At 38.5% G+C, this 26,596-nt stretch overlaps 1 long non-coding RNA gene across 1 annotated transcript in view; it reads right to left on the bottom strand.

Moving 5' to 3' along the window:
• LOC123933068 overlaps positions 1–24,599 on the bottom strand; it is a 58,276-nt gene extending 33,677 nt beyond the window's left edge. Inside the window, exons 1-3 of the long non-coding RNA XR_006816503.1 lie at positions 24,470–24,599; positions 19,613–19,752; positions 15,414–15,488 (exon numbers count right to left, since the gene is read on the bottom strand). This is a non-coding gene — a long non-coding RNA (uncharacterized LOC123933068). The remainder of the gene's footprint in view (positions 1–15,413; positions 15,489–19,612; positions 19,753–24,469) is intronic.
• Positions 24,600–26,596: the final 1,997 nt, after the last annotated feature.

Genomic DNA, 26,596 nt, shown 5'->3' with positions numbered 1-26,596 from the left:
TGTTACTAGAGATAAAGGTGATCTTCAAGATAAGTAGAAAGTAGCCATAGGTAGGCCCTTCTGCCCCCACCTCCTGTGTTTCAAATAAGCCACCACTGGCCCTTCCTCTGACTACCTTGAGAACATTGTACCCTCCTGTTCCCCATCTGGTTATGTGCTTACTAAGGGCTGGCTGCATTTGTCCCCCAAACCATGTATTCCAGTTGAATGTTAAGCTTTAAGTTTTATTTAAATAGTTAGAAACTGAAGGAACATGTATGTTTTTTCTAAAGTAAGTTAGAAAGGGTATCTTGCTCAACAATTACTGAAGAATTAAGTATATAAGTGGTTTTAGATAATTGGGGGAAATAATCATGAAAACAAAGACCTTACAGAGTGAGCAAATTAATGGTGGAAATAGGAATTTTTTTCATGAATTCATTTAGCAGGGAACCTCTGTCAGTGGACCCATACTCAATAAACAAAGAGCTTCCACTGTGCATTAAGGAGAAATAAAAGAACACTGATATTTCTATACTAAAACTGGTCGTGTATCTACTGTATGATCCCATATGTTAGGTGGTGTTTTTATGAGTGATCAAATATCAAGGCCAATTACATCAGATTGGGTGTCTGCTATATACTTTACCAAATAAATGCTAAGAACAACAACTACCAAAAAAAAAGTACTTGAATTCTTTCTTCCTTCCTTTCTTTCTTTCTTTTAAAATTTATTTACTTGACAGACAGAGATCACAAGCAGGCAGAGAAGCAGGCAGAGAGAGAGAGAGAGAGAAGCAGGCTCCCTGCTGAGAGAGATCCCAGGACTCTGGAATCATGACCTGAGCCAAAGGCAGAGGCTTTAACTCACTGAGTCACCCAGGTGCCCCAGATTATTCCTTATTAAGAAAGAAAACATTCACATTGTTGCTATTGTTCCATTGTTCCATTTATAATATTCAGTCCGATTTTCTAATTTATTCCCTGAACCTCAGTTTCCTCATTTATAAATATAGATATCATCGTACCAACCTCAGAAATGTGTTGTGAGGATTAAATGAGATAATGTGATAAAGCATTAACTTTATGTCTGGGACTTCAGAGCATAGTACATTTCATAAGATCTATTTACACAGTATTTTTCAGAACTTACCAACAAGACTTAAAATTTACAGTCCCAGATCACCACTGGGAACAGTAACGTTCAGCCCAGAAATTGGATGGACAAAAGAAAACAGCTGGGCCAGTGGCCAGCCATCTGGTTACAGGGCCTGGCCAGACCTCTTTTTTTCTGCAGGCTGGCACAACTCCCTGTGTGAGGTGCTCAGCTGCTATCAGCACCATTCTCGGCCCTCCTGGCCCCCATCCACAGGGAGCCTGATCAGGGGACATGGGCAGTGTGGTCACTGTCTAACAGCCTGGCACACCTGGGCATGGGAAGCACTGTCTGCCTATTGCTGCGAACCCAGGCGAAGGGTTGGGGGCAGGGGGGGAAGTGAGGCTGCACTGCCACAGTTAAGCACATGCACAGTATTATAAAATGCATATCTTTGTCGTTCATTTTTCTCTTCCATTTGGATCTTGATCTAACTCCTAAGCCAACTCAAGAGTAGGTGCTCACAAAATGTTGGTTAAATATTAACTTTGGTTATTCCGTGCCCTTTCTTGGTCTAAAAGACCGCAGCCCTGTGCCCTCGTAAATGAATCCTAGCCACCTAGATAGATCTCTGGCAGCAGGAAAGACTCAAAATCGTTTGCCCTTAAACAATGAGATTGGCAATGCTACAGTATAAATAATGGGAAAAAAATACATGATAGAAAACATTTATTGAATGCTTACTATGTGCTAGCAAACCTTCGTGTATTATTCCATTAGCCTTCACAATAACTTTGTATGTTATATACTATGATTTTCATTTTATTTGCAAGCTTATGGAAAAGCAGAGGAAACCTAGCCTAAGTCATAGAACTTGGATTCACTTTCACATCTATCTCATTTCAAAGGATGGGCCCCTCTGACAATTAAATTAATGCCTTCTTAGAGACAATAAGAATGGGGTAAAGGTGGCTAGCTGAAAGATAAAGGGATGTAGGCCATGTAGCTCTTTTAAAACATGGCTACAAATGCTTCCCATGCTTCTCCCATGAGAAGGGGGGGTCTATGACCCCTCCCCTTGAGCCTAAGTGGTGCTATGTATTTTTAAACCAGTATAACAGAGCAGGAGTGACTCTGTGTATCTTCCCGTGCTGTCGTAAAGGGCTGTGCAGCTCTGCCTTGTTCACTGGAATACACTCCCTGAGCTAGCATGTAAGAATTCACAGTAGCAAAGACCATTGGTCTGGAAACGTGTTCCAGGAGACAGTCTAGATAGCCCCTCAAGCCACCAGTCATGCGCACAGAGCTATTTTGGACAGTTGAGGTCAACCCATCCACCTGCTAAATACTGTAACATCACATCTGTGACAGCCATGAAAATGCACTGCTCAGATCTTCAAGATAACTGTTGTTGGGGGTAGGTGGGTCGGTATATATGACTAACAGCCAGGATCCCCCATCATACTTGTTCCCCGGCCACCTGGACTCCTCCCATCCAGTGACTGAGTACTGGGAAGCTGCTAGTAGAAGTCCATTCCCATAGGATAAATGATTCTTCTCCAGCTATTCTGCAGCTTTCCTGAACTCTTCTTAAACCAACACTGCAGTCTGAGAATCTCCCTACCCAATCCTCACTCCTCCTCTCTCTTATAGGTGTGAAACCTTCATGACAGTCTGAGGCTTTTCCTGCCTATTCCCACTCCCTCTCTTTATCCTTCACAGGCATCTCCTCCAGTAATCCTATGCATGTCTACACTCTATTTTACATCTGCTTGAAGGTTTCTTCTACACTATTTTACATCTGCTTCTTAAAGGCTCAAATTAAGGCAGTTTGGAAAAGAATAATCACTCGAGTAAGCCCTAACCAATTCCTGACCCACAAAAATGCTGAAACAATATGAAATTTTTAGTTTTCAGCTACAGAGTTTTGGGCTACTTTGTAATGGAGGAACAGGTAATTGGATCAGCAATGTTTTAACACAAGCAACATTGAGAGTTGAAAAGGTTGTACATGAGGGTGTGATGTGTTTCTGAAGCAAATACTCTTAAAATGATAAGACTTTACAAGAAATGACCAGCTCAGAAAACGAAGCCTCAACTAGAGTGACCGCTTCACCCAGGTATTCACAGACTTTCTGGTTTTAGCACTTAAAGTTCAAGGTCCCAGGAAATCCCTCACTCTAAGATAAACAGTGGCAGTTGGTCACCCTACCTGGAACTCGTCAAGCATGTTGCTTTTCTTCTGATGAGAAGAGAGTTTCTCTTCCTCTAAGAAGTCCATTATCTTTGTTACGGAGCCTGGACTGGATTGTCTGACGGAAGAACCAAGCAGCACCCGAAGATCTTTTTTTTTTTTTTAAGATTTTATTTATTTGACAGAGATCACAAGTAGGCAGAGAGAGGGAGGAAGGGAAGCAGGATCCCCGCTGAGCAGAGAGCCTGATGCGGGGCTCCATCCCAGGACCCTGAGATCATGACCCGAGTCGAAGGCAGAGGCCTTAACCCACTGAGCCACCCAGGCACCCCGGCACCTGGAGATCTTGAAGGATAGGAGGTTTATTTATTGCCAGCTGGCTCAGAAGAAAGTGATCTCAAAAGTCTGAGTGCGGAGCACAAGCAAGGGGAGTAATTTACACACTACTACCACCACCGCATACTTGTCGAGGCAGGGAGAAGAACCCGGAAGAGCCCCAGGGCAGGGACAGGGACTCCCCTGCTGGCTCTGTTGACCATCTTTAGGACACAGATTTTCCTCATCATCTTAACCAAGAGTCACACCACTTAATATAATTGTTTAGTTAAGAACTCAAGGTCATTCCTACTAAATTAAAATATGAAGATAAGCTATTTTACTACCATCTCCTCTCTCAGTGAACTCCTCTGATGCAAAATGCATTCAACTTAGCTTCTAGGAAGCTTATAGAGAGAAACTATATACCACAATGCAGCCACCACTTTAGTGCAGGATAACATTTCCCAGAAAAGATCACTGTTCCGAATTTTTGCACCTTAAGAGGCTTTAAGAAAGCAGGCGGGGGGGGGGGGGGGTAGCCCACAGTTGGTCTGGGAAACACTGCACCTTGTGTATCCCTTCTGGAGAATCTCAATGCACGTTACATATTAAGAACCTGAATAGACTTGCAGAAAGGTAATCTTTTTGTAGCAAAAATGCAGATCATAAGGAGACCTATTTTACTCATCAGATTGGTAAAACCAAAAATGATTTGTAATATCTTTTGGCAAAAGAATAGAGAAACAGTTTCTAGAATAAACTGTGAATGAAAGCATTAAATGGTAGAAAATTTTTGGAAGGCAATTTGACAGTTATATTTAATAAATCTACCACAGTCTTCTTTCCAATAATCCTACCTCTTGGTATCCCTTTTACAACTACTCATCAGTACACGAAGATGTGTATATAAGGGTTTTTCTTTCCACAGCTTTGTAAGAGCAAAAACTTTCAATCAGCCTGAATAACTACCCATATCATTTATTTCACAAGTGTTTATTGAGTGTCTGTTACATAGTTCTAGTCACAGGAGAAAGACCAATGAAAAATGGAGGTAAGATACTGATTGTCCACCATGGGGTTTATTCAGATGGAGTTTATATAACAGTTAGGGAGAATAAGGAGGGCCATGAGCAAAATAATAAGCTAACAAAATCTAGTAAATATATACCTTTTAGATTTAGGTTTAGCTTGGTATAACTGGTTTGAACAAGGGAGTTTGTTTCTTCCTTATGTCAAAGTCTCGATAGGAGGTGCAGGGCACCTGACTAGGGCTGACCCTAGTCATCCGAGGCCCAGTTACTTCCAGCTGTCAGCTCTACCATCCCCAGGAGTAACCTTCATTCTTAAGGTCCAGCATGGAGCTAGGATAATCACATCCACATTCAGGAGAGTATCGAAAGGTGGGAAGAAGCATGTATGTTGGAATTTATACATACAATGTTCACTTACTCTTACTAGCCAGACTCTAATCTTATGGCCATGATTCACTGCAAAGAAAGCAGGAAATTAGGGTTTTTCTTTGCTTCTGACCAGAACTTTTAGTGATGAGGAAGCAGGAGAGAAGAGATACCTGGTGATAACTAGCAGTTTTGTAATAAGATAGCAATAAAATATATAGAAAGCAAACTGATTTATTACTGAGGGTTGGGCAGTAATTTTAGATTAGGTTGTCTAGAACAGCCTTTTTGATGATTTATAATTACTTTAATACCTACATGAGGAGAATAAACCAATTATATTACCTATTCTAAGTATTAATTACCCCAAAACTTAGTGGCTTAAAATAGCACACATTTGTTGTATCACAGTTTCTGTGGATCAAGAACTTGGGCATGACCTAGGTTGGTCTTCTGCTTCCCAGTCTATGACAAGGCTAGAATCAAGGTATGGGCCAGGGCTACAGTCTCATCTCAAGGTTCAACTGGGGAAAGATCAACTTGCAAGCTCAAGGGATTGCTAGAAGTCAGTTTGTCACACCTTGTAGGACCAAGAGCATGACTTCCTCACCAGCAGTCAGCCAGAAGTTGTGCCCAAGTATAGCTCTAACATGGAAGCTGGCTTCATCAAAGCATAAAGCTGGGAAGGCAATAAAGAGAGTCTACTGTCAACATGGAAGTCTCAGGCTTTTGTAGCCGAATCTCACAGTGTCTTCCCATCATCTTTTGCCACATTCTATTCATTAGCAGCAAGTCACTAATTCCAATCTATACCCAAGGGGAAGGGGTAATATAAAGACAAGCAAATAGCAGAAGGTGGAACCTTCTTAAAAGACTGCATGCCACATCATCCATGAGAACATATGCGGCAAAATCATCCCAAGCATAGGGACCAAGTAGCATAAAGATCCTAATTATCTTACACCCTCAGCATGCTCACAAAAAGAAGGAAGGCATAAGTGTAATTGCTGGTGTACAGGGGAAAGGAGTGACATGAAGTGAGGACACAGTAGTGGGTGGAGGGGAAATCATGTAGGGTTTTTTTCAGTCAAGACAAAGAGTCTGGATGTTAATGTGCTATGGAACCTCAGGAATATTTTGAGCAGGATATTGTCTATCAATGTTTTAAAAGGTTCACTTTGGGTCATTGTGCAAGATATGCCAAAGGGAACTAAGATAGCATGGCCAGTGGGTAAGAAGAAAACCGTCAGTGTGGCATCCTGGAAGGCAGGAAAAGAAAATAGTTTTCCCTGTGGTGCATATTCCTGAGAAGCCAAGCAGGGGACAGACAGCTGACTCCTGGATTTGGAAACATATGGCATTTAGGGATACTGGAAGCAATTTTGGAGCAGGAGTAGGTATTGAAGGATGACTGGGTGGGGAAGATGATGAAGACACGGAGGCTGCATTAAGAAGTATTGCTGTGATGGTGAGTGAAGTGAGAGATCAGAGGATGGGAGCATGATTTTGTGCAGGATGTCAGTCATGCTTGGCGTAATGTGCAACGCTGATTTAACAGACAACACCAACACTCAGTAGTCTAGCACAATTAACATATCTCTCCCACGCTACAAATCTAATTAAGGTTTTGCAGGGGATTTGCTTATCATTCTGACTCAGGAAACCAGGCTGATGATGGAGGCTCTGTATGAACACTTGCTTTCATGACCACCTGGCTTGAAGTAGAGAACATAGGGAGTCTTACACTGGCTTTTAAAGCTTCCTCAAGAAGTAACTGACCAAAGCAAGTCCCATATCCATGGCTAGCTAACTTAAAACACGTGTATTTGCAAGGAGAGTGAAACCCTTGAAAACATATGGAAAGGAGACTCGAAACTATTTTTAAGAACATCTGCCATTAGATATATTTCAAAAACTATACAAGATGACTACCCAAGTCGTGGGAAAGAGAAATTGATGATACAGGACAAGGGAGAATTGAGAAGGTGAATGGTTATCCAAATTCAAATAGAGGAAATATTCTTAACTTAATATTTAATTTATTGTAACTATTATAATGAAAAGGAATACAGGAAGTTTTGAGAGACTGGTATAGTATTTGGTGAGACTATTTAAATTACAACACCACATCACTGCTGGCTTTTAACATGAAGTTCATACACATTGATAAAGACAGTTATCTAGAACATATTGTTAGGTTAAAAAAAAAGTTGGATAAAATGCTTATAAAATAAACTATTCTCTGAAAGTATAGGAGTTGTGTATGTAAACAGCTATCAGCACACATACACACGCATGTACACACACACACACACAAACATTTCCTGTGTGGCACTACATGCTACTGGATGGTATAGGGAAAAGAAATCTGATGTTTACACATTCAGCTGATAACAAACCTTGTTACTTTGGGAGACTAGAGCGGAACTGGAAGTGGAGACAGAGGAGGAGAACTTTTGTTCAACTGTTATTTTTTGTCATTTTTATAACATAACACTCATGCATTATTTGTATAATTATTTAAAACACTAAGTAACTTTGTTTAACCTGGCATTCCCTAAATGAAAATTCCCTTAAAAATATGTATAGCACTTATTAAATTCCCAAGGAGCAAATTGGGAAAGCATGTCTGACTTTTCTCCAGGCCCCCACTGGGGCCTCCATAAGACTTAATATTCCACATCCATATCCCTTCCAAGGTTTATCTTGTCGCTCACCCTTCAGTAAAACTGGAAGACTGGACAATGTTCTTTTTTTCTTCTACATTCACATCCTTATAAATAAATTTATCTTTTTTCTTTTTAAAATATATATCCATGGTGTCCAATTTTGTCCACAAAGTTTGCCAGGTTAAATAAAGTTCCTTTTCTTTCCCTAAAAAAATGTTAGAAACACATAAGCCAATCAGTTAAACAGTTTCATTTAGATGTCTTCGTGAAAGTGCAAGGACTTCTAGGTGGAGCCACACCATTGTACTCCATTTCACTGAGAGGAAAGGTAGAGCATAGGGAGTGTAACCAATGGTATTATAATGACATTGTATGGTGACAGACGGCAGCTACACGTGGTGAGCAAAGCGTAACATATAGAGTTGTCAGAACCAGTATTTGCACATCTGAAACTAACGTAACATGTGTCAACTATAGTTCAATTTAAAAAATAAAAATTAATATAAAAAATTAAAAATAGAAATAAAATAACATGTTATGTGTTATTTTGAAGTGAGACTTAAAAATCACTGGTATCTTTATCATTACATGTCTATTTCAGAAATGCCAATCCAAATATTTATCATCAAGTAGCTGAATCTATTACTGCAGAGATCTGTGCATTGACAAAAAAGGTATCGACTCTGTAGAAGAGATGATCATGTGCAATAGGTATATTTTTGGCTAGAAAGAGAAAATTATGATGAAACTTGACCTAAACAAATAGGGTATCTTCCTACATGACCGGAAGGCTCCAAGGCTCCATTTGCCAGGTCAGCAGCTCCAAAGTGACTGGAATGTCTTTAATTATTTCTACTTTCCCTTATTTATCACAGGATGACTGCAGCACTGCCAAGCATCACAGTCTCCATCTCATTTAAAGGCTTGAGGTGAGGGATGCCTGGGTGGCTCAGTCAGTTAAGTGTCTGCCTTTGGCTCAGGTCATGATCCCAGAGTCCTGGGATAGAGTCCTGCATGGGGCGTCTTGCTCATTTGGGAGTCTGTTTCTACCTCTGCCTGCTGTTCTCCCTGCCTGTGATCTCTCTGACAAATAAATAAATAAAATCTTTAAAAATAAACAAAGGCTTGAGGTAAGAGATGGTAATGAGCAGAGCATTTCTTCTTAAGCTCCCACCTTGAATAAGGGAAGGATTTTCCCCCAGATTTCATCCAGTTTATATCCCCTTCCGTATCATTGGGTGGAACTAGCCAACATTATCAATACCAGGAAAAGGGTTTGAGGCCCTGTGACTTCAGGAAAAGGATGCATGACCAGGGTCTGCATCACTGACCTTAAGAGTAAGTCCCAGTCCTTATAAGCCCTTATACACGGCCAGGCATTTTTCGAAGCCTTTTATAAATACTAACTAAATTACTCCTTAAAATAGCACTATCAGATAGGTACTGTAATTATTCCCACCTCACTGATCTGTATACTGAAGAATGGAGAAAGTAAATAAGCACACAGTGAGTAAGTGTTCTTAGCCAGGACTTGAACCCTCGTTGAGAGAGTTCTTAACCACATGCTAAATTGTCTCACATGATGTAAGTGGAATGATGCCTAAAAAATAATGCATATGGAAGGGTCTCCTACAGTACTGAACAGTCTGCTCTGTAAACCTGGGAGGAGAATCTTGCACAGATCTTCCAAACCTCGCTCAGAAAGGGATCACTCCATTATAAATGAAAACTCAAATACAAGGAAATATAAACACAAAGAATTAAGCAAGTTTACATATGTAGTCATAAAAATTTTTTAAATGACATTCAAATGGCAAAAGAGGTAAGAAAGGGAGCAGGAGTATTAACCCAAAAGATACAGATGTAGTGAAAAGAAGGGCCATCTGTACCCCAATGTTCATAGCAGCAATGGCCACGGTCGCCAAACTGTGGAAAGAACCAAGATGCCCTTCAACAGACGAATGACTAAGGAAGATGTGGTACATATACACTATGGAGTATTATGCCTCAGAAAGGATGAATACCCAACTGTTGTAGCAACATGGACGGGACCGGAAGAGATTATGCTGAGCGAAATAAGTCAAGCAGAGAAAGTCAATTATCATATGGTTTCGCTTATTTATGGAGCATAAGAAATAACACAGAGGACATGGGGAGATGGAGAGGAGAAGGGAGTTGAGGGAAATTGGAGGGGGAATTGAACCATGAGAGACTATGGACTCTGAAAAACAATCTGAGGGTTTTGAAGGGGCGGGTGGTGGGAGGTTGGGGGAGTCTGGTGGTGGGTATTAAGGAGGGCAGGTATTGCATAGAGCACTGAGTGTGGTGCATAAACAATGAATTCTGTTACACTGAAAAGAAATTAAATTAAAAATTAAAAAAAAAAAGAAAGAAAGAAAGAAAGGGGGCAGGAACCAACTTAAAAGAAAACCAAGAAACAAACAAGTAAGGAAGAACCAGTATAATCTAGGGACATACTGACTTCAGGCCGGAGTCACTTTATTTTCCTCTTCATAGAACCACAGACAGAAAGTCAGGCTTGAGATAGAGACTCATCAGAGTGAAGGATCAGGGAGCCAGGAGAAAATGACTCACATTCTTTCTCCTTTAGTATCTGACAAGGAAAGCATTGTGATTCTGTCCTCATGTGGAGAAATCAAATATAATATCCCAATCAAATTTCCCCGCTGAGGACCCTGACTGAAGTTAGCTAACACAGGGGACCATTAGACCATAAATGATGTCTTAGCAGCTATCTCATCATTTTAAAGACCACCTCTAACCTTCTGGCCCAGGTCACAAATAAGCCAAATTTTTAAAAATCAATATTAAAGAAGACCTTCTAGCCTGAGTTAAATAAAGAAAATTTAACACATTCACCAGGTAATGTAGACCGAGAACTGGTTTTTAAAATTTCTTTACCATACAAAGTAATTTTTTTACTCCTAAGAATCACTTTAAAATAATGATTTTATTTTAGATAGCTGTCTTAGGTTATGGAGGAATTTGTATTCCTTTCATTTATAGAAATGGACCAAAAAAATTCTACTCCTTTTTCATCAACTTACAGCCAAATATGCGAGTGCTTAAAAGCAGCAAATTTTTCATATACATTAAATACTACACACACATACACAGTATTCCTAGGCAAAAATATTTACTTTGGCTTTTAAAAAAAGTAACCTTCTTGTTTACTTACAATTTCCCCTGCAATCATGGTCTTTAACATCCATCCTTGTGTTGGTTGTTTTAAACACTGTGACCATTTTTCTTTCACTGTAGAGTAATTTTTATTTCCTCTTGGGGGTCAATCTAGCATTTTGGAACTACAAAAAGCTGATGGTATTTTATTGATGTTGATAATATAGAATCAGGATAGGATCAGCAAACTTTTTCTGTAAAGGATCAGACAGTAAATATTTGGGACTTCGCCGGCCATGTCCTCTGTCATAAGGACTCAACTTTGCAGTTGTAATGTGAAAATAGTCAAAGGCAATATGTAGATGGGTATAGCTGTATAGCTATCTTTCAGTGAAATATTGCAAAACAGTAGGGGCCTGACTTGGAGCATTGGTTTACTGACCTGTGGGAATGCCAGCTCTTAAATGACTAAAAGATTTAAATATGCATCTATGTCAATGCTATTTGGTAGCAACTTAAATACAATAATAAACTTAGAGTAATAAGTATGATAGAGGTGCAACTAATGTCCTGTAATGCATATCTTTATGTAATTTTAAATTAAGTTAATAATGTGCTTTTTTTAAGCAAATTATTGGTGACTAATGGGAAATATGGAAAAATTCATAATTGCATGTTTTAACTAGGAAATTATGTAGTGATACATTAAAACAACAGAAGAATTCTAAATCCTGATAGCAGTTCAGTAAGAGGTTACATATTTTGTACTATCTCCCCTTTGTAGTCATTCCTCCATAATCACAACCAGCCTCCTTATAGGACTTGAATTGGCCTTACAACAATATAGGATAGATTGGATTGTCATTATTCCCGACATTTTACGTGCGAAAATAAAGGTTGAATGATTTGCCCAAGATTCACAAACCTATGTAGTAGCAAAGCTGGGACTGGAACTCAGATGTCCTGACTCTGTTCAGTGCTGTTTCTACCACAGCTCTCTGCATTCTTGGTAGAAAGAATTCCCCACAGGTCCTTTATGGTGAGTGACCTTTTAGTTATTTCATAGAATTTCCAGAAAAAATACCCAGATTTGGGGAAGTGAGAGAGACAAGGCTCCAGATACTCAGCCAATGCTGACCAGACATTGGGATAGTGCCAAATGGTGCTGAATGGGGTCTGAGTTGGTGGCCTGAGTCTCAGCACAGCCTTCCATGTCTTGGTGGTTAACAGCTGGAAGTTGATCTTCAAGTACCTGTTAGGCAGTTTCCCAGGACTTTAGCAAATATCCCAATCTTTATGCATTAAGTTAAGGTCTACTTAACGCTCAAGTCAAGGATGCTCAGCATGTGGAAGAGTCATTAATTAAAATGATGTATGTGATAGAATGCACATCCACACCATGGTTGCCATCACTTACCAATCACAGGAGCCTTCACATCAATGCTGCCTCTGAATCTTGAAGGGACACCCCACGTAGACTCCATTTGTCAGATCTAAATTTTCACGACTGAAATCTATTTGCCTTCATAACCCTAGATGACCATATTATTAACTGTAGTTCAGATCAGAAAAGGAGATTTTCTGCTATTCCCACTGATGCTTGTTGGACTTATTTTTGGAGTAAAGGACATTGTTCAGTGTTGCACTGGTAAGTCAGTTGTCTTTTATTATCTGACCAATCACTAGTGTTCTGTGAGTTTTCTGTAATTCATTCCACATCTTTCTCTTACACTTGGTTATATATCTGACTTGTGTGGCTTCATATAAACCTTTTACATAGCATAACTATATAATTAATATGTCCATATTTTACATAAATGTGATTTATCTGTATTCAGAAGAGTATGAGGTAAACCATAAAAAAATCTTAAATTGTGCAACACCTTTCTCTCCCCCTAAATTATGTTCAAATTTAATTTGATTTCATAAGTGCCTATGTAAATTGTAAAGTGTGTTTATGCTTTTGTTAACTGGTATTACCTTCTTTATCTGACAGATATAAAACCCACTTTATTGGGGATGAATACCCAACTTTTGTAGCAACATGGACGGGACTGGAAGAGATTATGCTGAGCGAAATAAGTCAAGCAGAGAGAGTCAAGTATCATATGGTTTCACTTATTTGTGGAGCATAACAAAGAACATGGAGGACATGGGGAGATGGACAGGAGAAGGGAGTTGAGGGAAACTGGAAGGGGAGATGAACCATGAGAGACTATGGACTCTGAAAAACAACCTGAGGGTTTTGAAGGGGCGGGGTGGGGGGAGGTTGGGGAACCAGGTGGAGGGTAATAGAGAGGGCACATATTACATGGAGCATGGGGTGTGGTGCAAAAACAATGAGTACTGTTACGCTGAAAATAAATAAATAAATTTAAAAAAAAAACCACTTTATTGGGATCAGTCTTGAGTTATGCAAGTTTGAATTACAGTGGGCCTGTCAGAACACCCTCTGGCATGAAGTGGAGCCCCCTGAACATCAGAGTGTATTAGATAGAGTTTCAGAGTGTGAGTAAGTAAAGACAGGGGAAATATCTCAAGTCTGAAAAACCATTAGCTCTATAAAAACTCCTGAGCCCAAAGGAACTCAGATAATTATGAACACAGCTCCATAGCAATGAGCAATCTTGTACCTTCTCTAACTACCTGGAAACACTAAAATATCACGGAAGGGAAGAAACTATGCTTCATTGTTAATCGAACCAATAACCAAGTTTGTGTCTGTAGTTCTGAGACTCCGCACCCACTTAAAATACACTTGACAGCTGATACAGGATAACTGTGAGCAATTACTGACAATAAAGACTCAATTATTATAGCAAAAATTAATCTGTATTTTCCACTGTGCCAAATCTATCAAATAATTCTACTGGTTATTATCTTGATAATGACAACACAAGAAATCAGTATAGTCTTGTCAAACTGTCCAGAATGTGGAAATAGAGATTATGGGTGGAAAAGAGATAGATATGATGTACATCAGTTAATCCTTCGTCTGATCAAGAATTTTATGGTCGACTCCAATTTATATTGTGTTTATTTTATTCAGACTAAAGCTAAATGTCGTCTCCCTCTCACACTTATATTTACTTCACAACGTTTGTATATTGCTTTGGTTTTCACTTTCCTTCTCTACCCTTATGATTTGGGATTCCTTTGACCATTATTTCTTTTTCTATTTCTTCATTTTTTAAGGCGAGTATTTCCCTTTAGCCAAACAATGTACAAGAAATGATTGTCTAAGAGCTCCCCCCCCCACTCTTTTTTGAACTGCCTTTGTGTTTAGAATCCTGGTTTCTAGCCTAGAGACCTGTGCCTCAACAGTGTCTTTTAAATCATACAGGGAAATAGAAAAATTTTAATTAGAAAGCCAAAATGGTTATTATAGAGGTCTCTGAATTTTAATCACTCCCTATGATTTTCATCAAATATGAATAAAACTTTTTTCCCCTAGGAAGGTATATACTATGGAAATATTGGTAAAAGGCACAGATACATGATTTTGAGACTGTGTTGGACTATTGGATTTGGGTGGGCTAAATTTGTGGGTGCTAGGATCTGAAATGAGAGGGGGTTTCATAATGTGTTCTAGCTGGTAATTTTATTCAAAGGCATTTTATGGATGTAAAATTAAAATTTTGTATACTAAATTTACCATAAATAATTTAGCCTTTTCAGTTATTCTAAGAAAAGCTAAACCAGTAGTTATTTATTTGTTGTCCTCCATAATTTGCATCCCGTTGCGAACTAAATGTGTACGTTACTTGAAAATTCCTATGTGGAAACTCTAACACCCGACGTGATTGTATTTAGAGACAGAGCCTGTAAGAAGGTAATCAAGGTTAAACAAGGTCATAAGGGTGTGGTGCTGATTCTGTAAGATTAGTTTCTAAAAACAGACACCAAAGAGCTTGTCTCTCTCTCTCTCTCTCTCTGTGTCTCTCTACCTTGTGTGAACAGAGCTAGAGGCAGCCATTTGCAAGCCAGGAAGAGAGATCTCACCAGGAACCCAGTCATCTAGCACCCTGAACTTGGACTTTCCAGGCTCTAGAACCATGGGAAGCACAGTTCTGTTGCTTAAGTCACTCAGTCTATAGTATTTTGTTAGAGCAGCCCAAGACAAATAAGACAAACCCATTGTCAAGAATCTAACAGTGCTCTTTCATAGGATAGAGAACCCAAGAGACCAATGCCTGCCACTCTCTGGATTAGGGTAGGGTTTTGAACTCTAAATGGTTCAGGCTACAAAACTGGCTGTGAGACTTTGGGCCTCTCTAAGTGTAATTTTCCATATTTGAAAATAGTTTTGATAATAGTAATTCAAACTTACTGAGGCTGTGAAGATTAAAGAAGATAAACAGTGTTTGGCATGAAAAAATCAGTAAATGAAAACAATTATTAGTATTGTATCTATAAATATTCAGAAAACATGAGCAAACCACTTAATATAGCTGAGGCCTCACATTAATACTGTTGAAATGTAGAAGTAAATACAAATAGCTGGATGACTTTTGAAAATTAGACTTAGATCTTTTCTAAAATAAAATCGCTTTTGATTCTAGAATACAGATTGGCACTTATCTACATACAGATAATTAAGGTGACATGCTGAATTTTACCTGAGCCCTGTGCTCCTGGAATACAGCCAAGATTGAGAAATCCCATCACCCTTTTGTGTTCTGAAAAATGGCTTCCTGCAAAGAAACATGCAATGTAAATAATGAGTCATGGCACCCCCTGGTTTACCTATGACAAGGGTACACACTGACCCTCTGCATTCCCACTCTTTATCTCTTTAGCGATTAGCTGAATAATTTTGTCTCTGCCATCATTGTAACCAAGTATTTCCTTTTTTTTTTTTTTTAAGATTTTAATTTATTATTTGATAGAGAGACAGGGAGAGAGGGAACACAAGCAGGGGGAGTAGGAGAGGAAGAAGCAGGCTTCCTGCTGAGCAGGAAGTCTGATGTGGGGCTCCATCCCAGGACACAGGTATCATGACCCAAGCCAAAGGCAGACACCTAACGACTGAGTCACCCAGGCACCCCAATAACCAAACTGGTTAATTTCCTCCCCTCAGGCCTATGAATTTTGACCCATCCTCAGCTTGAGCCACGACACAGCCTTGCTTAATTAGGCCCCTCTAGAAATTAAGCTATCATTAGGGCAAAACATTCTTCTCCCTCATAGCACCTCCTGCACACCAGGTACTTCCTAGTCTCTGTCACCCTGCCTTTCTAAAAGAAAAATGAAAAACCTCTTCCCTAAGCTCTGGAACACTTCCTGATCCATAGTCAGAGAATCTCTCCCTATTGCATTGGTCTAATTCACTACTTTTAATAATCTCTTAGAATAGTTTCTCCGTACCTAAGTCCCGATTTATTTTTAATTTGACAAAGGAAATCTGAATGAAATAAAAATTTGTCAAAATCGTCTGGGAGTCTTAGATTAATTGGCTCTTCAGACTCTTCTCGCCTCACTCTTAGAGACTGCCACTATTTTGGTTTCTGCTCCTATAATTGCAAATTGATGGGTAAAATAAAGTAATACATGATCAAGCTGGGGAGTTTTAGCTTCCAATTAGGAAGCTCTCCATCAGTGTTTTTACTACCTAACCCAATTCTAAGTATGTTAATAAAGTTTCCTGTTATTCAGAGTCTTTTGCGGAGCTGGAAACTAAGCTATTTTACCAAATCAGTTTCAGGGCAATTTTATAAGATACATAAGATACATGAAACAATTTAAACTACCTTTACTCTAAAGAGCAGTCGATGTGATTAAATAGTCCCGTGATATTCCGATGAAAGGTGTGCATATTAAAATGGTTGGGATTCTCTCTAGAGCAGTATGCTCTACTTAGACGTAAGTTGAGCTTGGATTTGTCATGACCTGGAGAGACTGTGCCTTAGAATCATGCAAGTTTATGCCCCAGTTTCAGTTTGCTGTTCTGTAGTGGCTGAATGACTTAAGGACTTACCTCTGTCACATGAAAATTGAAATAACAACACTTCTCTCTCATGGTTGGTGGGAGCATTGAATGTGGGCAAAGTGCTTAGCACAGTACCGGGGACAGGTTTAATAAAGAAATACTGTTATTATTAATAAGTACCTTTATTCAGTTTTCTTCTGCCCCTTTGCTCAATGGAACAAGGTTTCTCCCTGTCTTTGGATGAAAAGTTAGGCAGTCCTAGGACTTTTCTGGTCAATATAAAGAATTTCAAAGTACTTTGTCAGTTTAAGTTACAAAACACATCACCAGTTTGGAAACTAGAATGTCTAGATCCAGATAATATTGATTTTAAAGTAAGCAATGTAGGGGCCAAGGGGAGGCTGCTGAAAAATGCGCCACTTGGGCAAATTGATTATTTTGAATTAAAAGTTACTTAAGAAAGCAACCAGTAAAAAAAAAAAAAGAACACTCTGACCCCTCCTTTGTCTCCAGAAAGCAGGAAATAAATCTCTGATGTGACAGGTATACACCCTGTACCGGGAAGGAAGGAGACATTCTAATCACCAGATATGGTGATTGAGAGCTGAGAAGGCTGCATAAACAAACCTTGTTGCTTTACTAATTTACTGCCCCGGTTTAATTTCTGTTTAGAATTCCTTACCAACTGAAGCTCCCAAATATAAGTTTTCTTGGTCTGGTCAACCCCTCACAGATTTATTGTTTTGTTGTCTAAAATGTACACAAACAAGATGCCATCGCATTTCTTTAGAGCTCAGCTTTATTATGGGGCCTCCACGTGCACCTGATGAAAATTTTTTTCTCCTGTTGATCTGTCTCATGTCAATTTAATTTTTATACCAGCTAGAAGTATGCTGAAGGGTAGAGTAAAATTATTCCTCCCCAACACCAACATATGGGATCTGGATGGGGTGTTGGAGTTTTTCTCTGTTTCTCCATCTCTCATTCAGGCAGGTGTTTATTGCCAACTCTTCCTCTCATGGAGGGTTTTGTGGGTTCTTTGGAGAACAACCCCCTTCTATTGTGGGGGAACTCTAATCTCCAGCTCCGCTGACTATAGCAAATAGATTTCATTTCTGCTGGTCACTTACTTCTGTAGTAATGCCTTTCGGACCCAGAAGTCCACTGCCAGCTTTTCTCTGTTGATGCTATTTCTCCCCCAGGAGAGTCTTCTTGGACAAGATTTGACAATGACTGATCTTCCATCCCATGCTGTGTCTTACTCCCTCATGACCCTCATGAGAACTACCAAAAACATTTACTCATCCCGAGGCCTCAGTAGACTTGGAATACAACATGATTCCAAAGCAGGTTTCTTTCAATTTATCTGCCCTAAATTATTCATCCCTCACTTTTTGGATTTTTCCCCTCACTTTTTGGATTTTTCAGATAAAAGTTAGACATTGGTCTCCTGTGTTCTTTTAAACTTAGGTGACCTTTTCAAAGTCTCTGTGGTTCTCTTGAAGAAGTTATTGCCTCTGGAAGCAAATGGAGAAGCACTTCCAGCCCTTCCCTTTGGGTAGGAATAGGCAAAGCGGGACTCAGAGAATAAAAGATGGTCCACAATTCTTACCCTCAATGTTTTAAACTTCTTCAGAGACATCTAACTGGTTCTTGACCACCTAAAGTTTGAAAGTTCTATCAGGTAAGCTTTTTTACAATACTCTTAGATCTCTGGCATCTGATAACTGATAGATTTGAATCCATTTTAATCTCATTTTCCATTATTATTGCTTTATTAAAGCTATTCAACTCAGTATATATAAAGCCTGCTTCATAGTTAATACGTTGGTTATTGGCACAATTAACATTAGCTCGGCAGCAGAAAGGGTTTTGTCAGATGATCCAAGGAACTCCCAAAAGGCCCAGAGGGGAAAGTAAGTAAATAAAAAAGAAAGCATAAGGGTGAGTTTTAATGCTCAGCATAAATTTCAGACCAACATCAGCAACATGGGCATCAGTGAAGTGGGTGGTACCAGCTTTAGAGTGGACATTTTAGCTTCCTTCTCAATTTATATCCTCACTGGTAGAATAAAAATAGTAGCAACTACCATAATACAATTTACTAGCCGGCATTGTGCTAACACTTTTATATTCATTATCTCATTTAATCCTTATGCCATTTAGAATGCCAAAAGAATTTAATAATCTGTCCAAGAACACATGATTAACAAACAGAGGTTCTGAACTGATACTAGATCTATCTGGATCTTTAACCTAAGCTCTCCAACACTGGACTGTTGATGTTATTCAAGACCGTTTCTTGGGTTTTGGAGAAAACTTATCCAAAGCCTGGTGTTTCAGTCATGCCTGGACACACTCGATCAGTGAGAAGGCAAACATGTCCTGAGAGTTTGTTCAATATTTTTTCTTTAGTTTGGCTGAAAGGTATCAAGTCTTTTACTAGTTTAGAGAACAAGATTCTCTAAATCTTCCTCATGGTCCCCTAGGGACACAATCAAAATCAAAATCTATAATTTGGTCATGGATTCAAAGGGTGCATTTTGTGAATATAAACAAAAGAAAACAATTTCCTACTTCTCTAAGGAGAACCAGACAACCCACCATTAACTAGAGTGTTAGAGATGAGGCAGTGCATGGGTTTTAAATGCCCAAACTCAACAGATCTAAATTTGTGGAAAGAAAGCAAATAGCCAAGCCAAGTAAGAGTTGGAGAGAAAATGACTGATTTTTACAATGTCTTGCACGATGTTAATAGAGATTCTATGAAAGAGCTCTAAGAACAACCAAGTATGTGAAACACTAGACTGAACAGACTTCCATCCTCTTACTTTCTCAGTCTTTAAGACTTGACTCTCTAAGAAGGAACATAGTTTACAGAGGACTCACATTTCTTTGATCATAGAAGGCTTTGTCCTCTCCATCCATCCATGCCTCAGAAGGACCAAATAATAGAGAGTGGGCTGTCAGGGCTCCAGGGACGCTTCTGTGAGAAATGGCGATCTAGATGGTCACAGGTGGTCACTTTTCTAGAAAATCAATGTGAAGTGTGATTATTAAAGAAATAAGAGTCAGAACTGTACAGGTCTTTTCATCTAAAGAAGAAAAGTCAAAACGGTTTTCTGGTGAGAAGGAAAGTGTCCAAGTCAGATGTTTCACCAGTAGGAACACTGCATAATGAGCTTTCACATTCAACCTAACCATCTGATGTGTGTACCCTGAGACGGATGGCAAGACTTTGGCTTCTCTTTGAAATTTTAAGTGATAAATGCTTATTTTTGGCACCAAAAGTCACGGTCTTTTTTAGATACTAATTTCCCAGCTGAAATAACTCATCATAATGAGATGCACAGACTGTACACTACAGATAAACTTCCTTCTGCCATCTGTAAGTGGAACATAAACAGTAGGAGGGCACTGTGGCTACACTATGCAGCTTCTTTTAGTAAAAACCAGAGAAGAACAGATGTTCGCAAGGAGAATGTTACAGTGCTTTCTCATTTATTTATTATTTTACATCCCAAAGTGTTAAAGGAGTGATATCAATCTCATTTTGCATTAGAGGAATCAGAGATAAGCTCTTCTGGTAGAAGGAAGCTAACTCTTTTGCTGTGGAAAATAGTGCCATTAAGATCCCCTTCATAGAAGCTGGATTTCCAGACCCTCCTTCCACATGGCTAAGCCCAACAAAATTGTCACCCATCGAGGGCTCCTGTTGACAACTCAGAGACTGAACAGCCTTATGCCATGACCCTTATAAGCTAGTTCTCAAGTAAGTCACTTGGCCATTCCTGATCTTTGTGGATGACCCCACAATTTTAGCAAACATTGCAACCATCAACTTTCAAATCTGTTAATTCTTCATGGACATGGTTGTTGAGATTTCTGACAGCATGAATTCTTTCCCACCGAACCTAAAGGATTCCAACCCAGGGAATTACCTCTTTAAGAAGTTTTGTTTTAATAATAAAATCATCTTAAACAGATGCAACAAGATATAAATATTAGTAATCTCAGATATTGTGTAAATCTGTGTGTGGTGTTCTTTGAGCTTTCTGAAAATTTTAATGACATTAAAAGTCTTTCTTTATTTTTACTACATACATTTTGAGTTAAAAAGTTCACCCTTTTTAAGTTAGAAATTACCTTTGCTTGCTGTGTCGTGATGAAATCTTAAGACAAGCTAGTGGGGAAGAGGTACTTAAAATCCAGCCATGTGAATGGCCCGAGAGCAGTGGCTGAAATGGCAGAGCCTGGGTTCCTCTTCAGGCTCTATGTTTCAAAGGTCAGCACACCTTTCACTATACCACAGCATCTCCTGCAAATGTTATGCTTTCAGGTATTTAGTTCTGGACCTGCTTGAACGGGATGACTTTTGGGAGTTAAGAGGATAAGGGATTGCTGTGAATTCTTAATGTCTCTTCTGACTACTTACTTCTTCAATGCGTGATGAACCTGAATAACTGTTCTTTCTTTTCAATATCCTTCATAGCAGTAGAAGAGTACTACTTTATTGAATGTTCGACTATACACCAGCACCACTTGACATGTATTTCATAGTCGTAAGCAGAAAGACAAGAGAAGGAGAGAGAGAGTTTCCTCAATTACAGGTTGATGAAAATGAGTGCTATTGGCTTTGAGAGATTAAAGAACTCTCTCAAGATCATTTAGTTATCTAGCTTGCAAGTGATGGTGCCAGGAATTAATCCAGGAATCTCTGACTCATAAAACCTATGGTTATTACCACAGACTCAGGAAAGGCAAATGCCCTGTGTTCAAGCTGCCACTGTCCATTCCTCTGTCCATAGCAGACATTGCTAATTGATCACGGCACTCTCTGTTTGCCTCTGTCAATGTACCTCCCCTTCTGGACAGCCATGACTGTGGGATTGGAGTTGGCATGTGAAATGAGTTCCATTCTTTCCTTAACTGTACTGACTTCACAAATCACACTCTAAAGTATTAGCACATACTTTGAGGGGGAAAAAAATAGCTTATATTTTATCATTGATTATTATCACCCTGTCACTGTTAATATCATATAATGCTATTTATATACATATTTTAGTTCTTGACAAGTAGGAAATAAAGTGAATGATTATTAATTTGGTACTGCAATCATGCAGCATGAGAGTGATGATCACATACTTTGCTTGATATGGAGTATGCATTTTAATTATTTAGGCAAGTGGAGTCGTTGTGAGTAGTTCCAAAGTATAAATAACATTTTGGGTACCATGTGTCTAACCATCTGCAGTATTCCAGTATAATGTGTGTCCCAGTGAACTTAACTATACAGTAGGGAATTGTACAGGCAATTAGTTGCATTCTTTGTGTCCTCTGATTTCAGCAAGGCTGGCAGAGAAAGAAATAATTTTGTAAGGAAAAGAATAAAGAAAAATACATACTTTTAATGGATGGGATCATAAATGCTATGATGTTATACCCATAGTCCCAAAGAAAGTACAGGGGCCCTGAAATCCTTAAAGAAGATTAAGATCTCCAGTGTTTCATTAGTTTCTGAAAATCGCCACTTAAACTATAAAGATAGAGAACTACCCACTCAAGAGAAGCCCAGAAGTGGGCTACCATTAGGAGTCCGTGCTCTACCACTTGTTTCAGTTATAATGATTCTCAATTTTCTGAGTAAGGCTGCAGGCAGTGATCACTTTTGACATCATGATTTTAACTGGAGTACAGTAGTCCCTCTGGGTCTTGCTTTTCCAGGTTTCAGTTATGGGCAGTCAACTGAGGTCCCGAAGATGATGATCCTCCTTTTGAGGTTATCATCAAAAGGTCAATAGTAGCCTAACGTTACATCACAACGTCTATGTTCAAACACCTCACTTCATCTCATCAGGTAGGTGTTTTATCATCTCACATCATCACAGGAAGAAGAAAAGTGAGTACAATATAAGAAAGTACTGTGAGAGAGAGGGAGAGACTGTATTCACCTAACTTATTACAGGATACTGTTATAATTCTTTTGTATTATTAGTTATTATTGTCAACCTCTTACTGTTCTAATTGACAAATTAAACTTCTTCCTAAGCATGTATAGGAAAAGACACAGTATATACAGGGTTCGGTACTATTTGCAGTTTTAGGCACCCCCTTGGCAGTGTTGGGAACATATCCCCTGTGGATGGTTGGGAGGACGCTGTACTGGGGAAGTGGCAGGGGCTATTAGAGAAGCTTTACTTCTAGCAGTGGAGTAGAAAGATGTGTGACTTCTGGGGGGATAAAGACTCAATAGTTCCTACTAAAAAAATGTTTGCCTGTAATTTGTGGTACAGATGGTGGTTAAGATGTTAACATATTTTATAAATATCTGTAACATAAATTATGAGGGATTTATATTTTTTATAACCAGTTATGGAAGGCTCCATTTTAACCATCATAGTCATTATCTTACTTGCTTTCACACATGACAATCATTATTATCTTACAAGTATTTATCTCTGTTTTACAGTGTCCATCAACCATTTGGTAAGAGACTATTTTGTACATTGTTATTTTAGTTATAATTTTCTCATTCATTCCTTCCCCCAAACCTGAAAGTTAGCTATTATTACAGAGGAGAAAATGGAATTTGAAGAGGCTTGCTAGGTCAGACAACTAAAAAGTTGGGGAGTCAGTCTTTGAAATCTGGAATATTGGATGCAAGTCTACCTAAAAAATCAGAGGATACCTACCTGCCTTTTGGCTCTCATCGCTACAGATAAGCAATGTAACTTTGGCCACATCTCTTCTACTCCTTCTATAAAATAATGTTATTAAACTAGATACCCTTTTTTTTTCTGAAAAGGGATTTTAATTTGAACAGTGACAAATATAAAAGCACAAACATCAAAATGTGTTATGGAAATTTTATATATATATTTTAATATAGAGAGATATATAGATATATGGATATAAATAGAAGATAGGGAACTTTGCTGTTCCACACACTTTACCATACATTATAACTAGAGCAGTGCCTTTGAGAAACTAATTTTCTTACAGTCCAGTTTCCTCTTGTATTAGATGTGGGATTTACTAGATAACCAAGCTAAGACTGGTGAATAAACTGGGCTTCAAAGAATTTCCCACACCTCCTTTTAAATGCAAAACTGCATATAAGCAGCTTTGAGAATCAGATTAAAGTTACTATGCATTTTCCCCAGAAAATATGTATGTGCACATAGATGGATATTATATATATATTTATATCTATAAATACACATGAGTATTGACTCCCTGATTATGAACTCCAGCGGTTTTTGTTCATTGTCACTATAAAATGCTATCTTCATAACAGATGTTATTTCAAAAATATCATTTTTAAAATTTGCATTACATTGATACTGTTCCCATTACAGTTTAATATAAATTGTAGGAAATGCAGTATTCTTAATCATGTTCCAATATCTAATTATATTTCTAGAGTATATTTTGAGGGCTTCCTCTATGTTTTAATATATATCACCAAATAGCTTTAAAAATTTTTTTTTTTAACCAATCTGTGCTACCAGTAGGAGTTATAAACAGTTTACTACTTTTCCTTACCAACTGCAAGGTTTAGGCTCGTTTTTTATTTTTGCCAATTCTTTGAGGACTAATCGTGTTTTGTTTCTTTAAATTTTAATTCTTCTATTATATTATTGCCCTGGGCTTACGCATGTCACATTTGAACTTGCCACAGCTACAACCTAGGTTGTATATTTTTCTAACATCACGGAAAAACCAGAGAATGAAGAATATTACCTCTCCGATAAGTTAGTTTCAGGAAGTGTTACGGAAGCTGGACTGGATCCTCACAGAAGAACCAAGTGGCACCCGGAAACCTTAGAGGATTGAAGATTTATTTAACGCCCATGGGCTCAGAGGAGAGCAACCTCCCAAGGTCTGAGACCCGAGCACAAAGCGGGTTATTTTATACTTTTACTTCCGGATCTGGGCCACTCTAGCGCCCCCGGCAGGCGGGGCAGGAGGGAAAACCCGGAATGGCTCTGAGGCCAGGACTGGGGTTCCCTGGCTGAGTTGGTCGGCCACCGTAGAACACAGATTTTCCTTATCAGAAGAAGTACTAATATAGGTGCTTTATCTCTAGAGAGCAAAGTTCTAGCTGGTTCACCTTGAACAGTAGTTTGCATTTTGTTTATCTTACCATGGAGAATAGGTACCCCCACGAACACAAAAACATCCTAAATATTTGTGAAACAGAGAAGTTTGGAGAATCTAATCCATGGGAAGTAGGCTCATTTAGAAGAGGTTTAGGTTGTAGGCATGCACTTCCACAGCTGTTGGGAGGATAAAGAAATAGCAGATGGAGGGTGTAGGAACTGATTAAGGGTATTATTGAAGGATTTAAGGAAGTTCTGTGTTGCTTATCCCAGTACAGAGGGACTTTTCTGCTCATATTGGGAGAGAACCGGGACCAAATGTGAGATTGCTCTGCCACAAAACCAAAATAGACGCTGCAGCAATTTTCCAACCATTTTGTAACTTCTTAGAGTCCATCAAGATGAGCTGTTTCATTTGCTTAATTTAAAAAAAAAAAAAAATCTAATACAACAGGGAGTTGAGCAATTTTTCCTGGACCAGCATTTCTTGGGGTAAAAAATTAAACATCTGTCAGATATTACAAAACATTGAAAATAGATATTACTGTATTGTTGATTTTAATCCATAAATCATGAAGGGATACGCTATTTTCATTCTGAAAGTCAGTGTCCTACTTCTATGAAAAGAATATCCAGAAAGCTGATGGAACATTTCATTCTTTTTGAATTTTTCTCAGGTTCAACTTATTGTTTTTCAAATTTATGCATTGTTGTAGGTCAGTGGTTCTCCAGGTGCCCTCTCTGAAGCAGCAGGGGAAACAACACACCTGGGAACTACTTAAAAATGCGAAGTCTTGGGCCCTATCCCAAATCTACAGAACCATAGATTCTGGGGATGGAAGCTAGCACTCACACTTTAACGAGCCCTGCAGGGGATGCTGATGCTTGCTGAAGTTTGGGACTATTAATTTGAGAGCTGCCAATTATGTAAAGGTATTTAACTTTTATGTACTATAGTTCAAGTTGACTTTGATATTAGTGCTTCATATGGTTATATGTCAACTCAGATTTCACCTAATGACCTTTCTGGACAAAATAGTTTATTTTAAATGATACCTTATTCTTTACTGCAGAATTATCAGCATGAATATAACTATACCTTCTCTGTTAACAGGTAGTTTTGTAAAAGTATTTGATCAGTACATCATAATGTGTAATTAGCACTTTTCACAGAGCTGAGTTATTTGAATATTTTTATCTTTACAGTGGTCCTATGATATGGGTACTATTAATATTTAGCTGTATATATATTCACCAGAAATTATTTTATCACTCACCATACCTGGGTTATTCATATATTAAAGAAAAGAATTGTGAAGTATCAATTTGTTTAGAAATAGACAATAATATAAATCATTTAGAGATCATTTTTATCTGTTTCTACCAGAAAGAAAAATGTTAAACTAAGAAACTATTTTTTCATGTCCTAAGTATTATAATTTATCACACTTTGTTACGATTTGAAAAATACTGATCCCTTCAAAATTAGGAAAGACCTGTATAATGCACAAAACTTGAATACTGAAGACCAGTAATAATTGTAATGAAAACACAGTTTAGAAGTGAAGGATTAAGTGTAAAATCCCTAAGCAATACACACATAATACACATTTAAATCTTGAAAACTGCCAAGATAAAAAAAAAAAAAAACAAAAGAAAGAAAAAGCGCTTTGGCGATAGGGTGCTTTCTGTACAGTTTATATTACTTTGAAACACTTCCATCTAGTGGTTGAGTCTTTTAATTACAGATTTGATTAGAGCAGTACAA

This window comes from Meles meles, chromosome 20 (genome assembly GCF_922984935.1).
Source record: "Meles meles chromosome 20, mMelMel3.1 paternal haplotype, whole genome shotgun sequence".
NCBI lineage: Eukaryota > Metazoa > Chordata > Mammalia > Carnivora > Mustelidae > Meles > Meles meles.
This window is presented reverse-complemented; position numbering and strand designations above follow the sequence as displayed.